Raw genomic sequence first — 5,464 nt, 5'->3', positions numbered from 1 at the left:
ACATTGCAGCAGCGGTCCCAATAGCTCCAACAATGTGGGTGGTCGTAAACGCAGAGCAGAAGGTGATGAGCAAATCTCCAAGACCACTCAATCGTTAAACTAAATCGAGTCAGCCGCAAGGGGCGACAGCTGGCTCCCGCAATTGAATGCCCCATAATCTCTATCTCGCAGATTGGAAGAAGATCGAGCAATCTTACTGTTGGAGGACATGTGGACGGGAAGGAACGTTTACTGACTGTAGATACGGGTGCATCTCATTCCATCATTCGAGCGGATTTAGTCAACAAAAAGATAAGACCATTGCTTGGAGCAAGATTACGTACAGCCACGGGAGAGGGCACCCAGGTAATTGGAGAAGTAGAATGTGAAGTCGCAATTGGGAACGTCACGGTAATACACAATTTTATAGTGGCTGAAATTGTTGATGAAATCATAATTGGAGTGGACTTCTTAATCGACCAGGGCATCAAGATCGACATGCAAAGCAAGACGTTGCGATATAAAAACATGGATGTACCACTTAATTTCGGCTACGAGGGAGGCTACAGCAGTAAACGAATGCTGGTGGAAGAGTGTCAGCAAATACCACCAAAATCCGACGCAGTCATCTGGGCAAAGGTTGATGGAGATTGTGGGACAAACAAATTGTGGGTTGTCGAAGCAGCAAACAAATCAGCACAGGGAAAAACCCTGGCTATGACAAAACAAGATGGACGTATTCCGGTAAGAGTACTCAATGAGTTCAAGTCACCACTCAAACTGACTAAAGGAGCTATTTTGGGAAGATGCTAAGAGGCTGAAGTAGCTATTAACTGTGAACAGCTCCAGGAACACGTTTCAGCTAGTAATACTGATCTTTCAAATGACATCACGGCATGGACGCAGGGGCTAGAGGAAGCATATTAGAGTAAGGCAAAACAACTGCTCCTAAAGTACACGAACATATTTGACCAGGATGATTCTAAACCAGGCCGTACCAACGTTGTGAAACATCAAATTGACACTGGAGATGCGAGGCCGATCCGTCAAGCTCTACGTAGTGTTCCACTGGCGAAGCGGGAAGTTGTGAGTCAAATCATTCAAAAAATGAGCGACAGCGGCGTCATCGAACCATCAGCTAGTCCATGGAGCTCACCGGTAGTACTTGTAAAGAAGAAGGATGGAAAAATGAGGTTTTGCGTGGACTACCGGAAGTTGAATGACGTTACGAAAAAAGATAGCTACCCGTTGCCAAGAATTGACGAAACTCTGTACTCGCTATCTGGTACGAAATGGTTTTCCACACTGGACTTGAAAAGCGGCTACTGGCAAGTTGAGGTGAAGGAGGAAGATAAAGAGAAAACAGCCTTCAGTGTCGGTGATGGTCTTTGGCAATTTACAGTGATGCCTTTTGGAATTTGTAATGCACCAGCTACTTTTGAGAGACTCATGGACCAGGTACTGAAAGGACTGCATTGGAAAACATGTTTGGTGTACCTGGACGACATCATCGTATTGGGCAAGAATTTTGATGAACATCTTAAGGACTTGGAGGAAGTTTTCCAGAGAATAGCTGGTGCTGGTCTGAAGTTAAGTCCCAAAAAGTGTACGCTGTTTAAAAAGGAAGTAAATTATTTGGGCCACAAGGTAACGACAGAAGGTGTCTGTACAGCGAATGAAAAGATAGAGGCAGTAAAGTATTGGCCAAGACCACAGAATCTGCATGAATTGAGAAGTTTCCTTGCGCTGTGCACATATTACCGCCGATTTGTACCAAATTTTTCCAGCGTTCCCCATAGCCTCCATGAGCTTACAAGAAAAAATAAAGCTTTTGAATGGAAGAAGGAGCAAGAAGTGACTTTCCAAACGTTGAAGGAGCGTTTGTGCACTGCCCCAATGTTAGCATATCCGATTCCAGGAGCAACATTTATTCTAGATACAGATGCGAGTGGATACTCTATAGGAGGCGTTTTATCACAACTGGTCGATGGACAGGAGAAGGTAGTTGCATATTACAGCCGTTCGATTGGAAAACCAGAGAGGAAATACTGTGTTACGCGGAGAGAGCTGTTGGCATTGGTAGAGTGCATTAAACATTTTCACAAATACCTCTACGGCCAGCGATTCCGTGTCAGTACAGATCACGCAGCGTTGAAATGGCTTCTGCAGTTCCGTAATCCGGAAGGACAATTGGCACGGTGGATCGAGCAACTACAAAGCTATGACTTTTCCATTGAGCATCGAAAAGGTAGTACCCATGGAAATGCTGATGCAATGTCACGAAGACCATGTAGTTTGGAATGCAAGCACTGTTCAAAGGCCGAGGCTAAAGAAGACATTATAGATGTCAGGCTAATGACTATAACGTGTACGGATGAATGGGACAAGGAACAACTAAGAAAGTGTCAGCTAGAAGATACAGATCTGTCACATGTTATGCAAGGGCTCGAACGAAACGAAAGACCAAGCAGAGAGGAGATGTCAGCAGAGAGTCCCATTGCGAAGTCATATTGGGCACAGTGGAACAGTTTAGAATTGATATCCGGTTGCTTGCATCGAGTATGGGAGAGTGAGGATGGTCAATGCAAGAAGAAACTGATAGTTGTTCCCAGAAAGAGGATTCCTGACGTGCTCAGCGAACTGCACAATGGTCCAAGTGGAGGTCATCTTGGAATCACGAAGACACTCGAGAAAATTAAGCAGAGGTTCTATTGGGTTGGTTGCCGTCAGTCGGTCACCGAGTGGATTGCCAATTGCGAGATATGCAACAGAGCGAAAGGGCCCAAAACCCGAAGTCATGGCCAGATGAAGCAGTATATTTCAGGTGCACCATTTGAAAGGATCGCCATGGATGTCGCAGCTCCATTTCCTACTAGCAACCGCGGAAACAAATACGTACTGGTGGTTATGGATTATTTCAGTAAATGGCCAGAGGTATACCCAATCCCAAACCAAGAAGCAGAAACAGTAGCAGAAGTGGTTAAAAACGAATGGGTTGCAAGGTATGGTGTACCAATGGAGTTACATTCTGACCAAGGCAGGAATTTTGAATCAGCTGTGTTCCAAGAAATGTGCAAGAAGTTGGGCATTCGGAAAACACGGACAACTGCATTGCATCCTCAGTCCGATGGTATGGTGGAACGTTTCAATAGAACATTGGAGGAGCATTTAAGGAAAGTAGTAGACAAGTACCATAAGGACTGGGATACACACATATCATTATTCTTGATGGCCTACCGATCGGCAGTACATGACACAACGGGCCAAACTCCCGCAAAGGTAATTTTTGGCAATGACCTTCGACTGCCAGCTGATTTGAAGTATGGGATAGATGCCGATGCGGAGAGGAATGTCAAGAAATCCACTGGTGTCTTGGAAGAAGAGCTGAGAGAGATACTCGATCTGGTAAGGCAACGAGCAAAGATTATGAGTGACAAGATGAAAGCGAGGTACAATAAAGCAATTAATTCTGAAGGGTTTCAGGAAGGAGATTTGGTGCTGCTATACAACCCACAACGAAAAAAAGGTTTGTCCCCGAAATTGCAGTGTAACTGGGAAGGCCCATACAAAGTTGTAAAACGGATCAAAGATGTAGTATACCGCATACAAACCACTACCAAACCACGAACCAAAATGAAAGTGGTTCATTTGGAGAGATTAGCAGCGTTTAGATCGAGGGATCGAGGGACGATCAGACTTGGGTGGAGAGCAGTGTCACGGATATTAGCATCACTAAGCTATACCATCACTAGGGCGATGCTAAGGCCATGCTAAGCGATATTTACGTCAATAATCAAATCATGTATACACATATATAAGGCAGCCGAGAGATGTCACACACAGATGCATTTACTTATACGCCTATGTGTGCGCGAGAGACTGTAAACTACAAACATTCTCATCAATAATTCAATCATTATGTATCTACATAAACGAATAAATAATTGCGTCTACACATATGTACCATGTACGAATGCGAGCAGCGGAGAGTCAATGCACTAACACATGCATATATCTGAGAAGTTTGAGAGCTACTGGACTAGTAGATTCTGGAAGCGCCTAAAAGATGTATAAAATTGTGCAATTTTAGTTATAGCTGAGAAGTTTGAGAGCTCATGGACAATGCTAGTAGATTCTAGAAAAATGCGAGCGAAGAAACCAAAGAGAATAAAAGGCGACAGATGTAGAGGCGCTGTAATTCAGTTTGATTTGAGTTGTCAAGCAGTTGCGATTAAGACGATATCTAGCGAGCAAAAGCAGTATTATTTTGAATAGCAGAGTTTCATTGAGCTATCAATCAGTGTAGTTATTAAGCAAGCTATTCGTTGCACAGTTTGAGTGTTATTGTGAAGTACTTTAATAAAGGCCATTTTGCATTATTACAAATTGGAGTTATTTATTCAACAGTTTAGTGATTCGAACTTAGCAGAGGATTGCAAATAAGAGGATTTGCAGAAAATTCGTTACAATATATATGTGTGTATATATGTGTATGAATGTATGCAAGTGTAACACACAATAAAAGCTTTGTACATGTCCACCAAAGTCAGCAGATTGAAGCCGGTGTGCGTCTTTACTACAATAATTTCCTAATCAAATTGTTGGTTGAAGAAGAAGCTTTTCTAGTGTATTTAACTTTGTAAAGTAGCGTTAAGCCACATTTAGCTTTTACCGTTATTTCCAAAGTTTTCAGGCGTGCAGGAATATTTATAAGGGCCAAGGGGCTGATGGTGCCGTTCGGCTGTTTCCACAAAATGCTAAATGAAATATCATATCCGTAAAAAGTTCCCCTCAAGATATTAAAAAACAAACAAAACTGTTTAATTTTCCTGAGTAGTTGTGTAATTTATTATTATAAAATACTGTGCATTTTATAACTAGTATTATTTTAGTGCATAATTTTGATAACTTATGAATACATTTTTGCCTAGTTTATCTATTTGTAGTATTTTAATTAAAAAGTCATACATACATACATACATTTCTCTAAAATTATGATATATTTTGCTCTATAAATTTTCTTTATATTTTACTTTGTGTGAGTCTCGTCACACTTATTGAGCTAATTTTTTATTATGATTTATTTAAAATTTTCTACTAAAAGCGCAGTGGGGTACCGTATCGGAAACAGTGCACTATGGGCAGCGCAACCTCATATTGTGAACTAAAGTCCATTGTCAAAATAGTGACCAAGCCGTAATGGTGGCCCCATGTAGCTTGCCATGTGTCAATAAATTCAAATATGAAGGCAGTTCAAGTTAATGGCATTCGCCTTGAATTTTGCAGTGATTATGGAACTTTCATCTAAATCCAGCTAACGGACTAAAGAATTTTAAAAGCTTATTTCTTGTGAAGGATTTTATAACTTTACAATTCATTCTCCATATGTGAAAAGGTGGCTTATGACTAAAAAAAATTACTACTACTAAGAAACTGAAGAAATGCATTGTTTATCTTTAACAGCTGTTTCTCGCAATTTCTTTTT

This window comes from Eurosta solidaginis, chromosome 5, assembly GCF_040869045.1.
Source record: "Eurosta solidaginis isolate ZX-2024a chromosome 5, ASM4086904v1, whole genome shotgun sequence".
In the NCBI taxonomy this organism is placed as follows: Eukaryota; Metazoa; Arthropoda; class Insecta; order Diptera; family Tephritidae; genus Eurosta; species Eurosta solidaginis.
Note: the sequence above shows the minus strand (reverse complement) of the source record.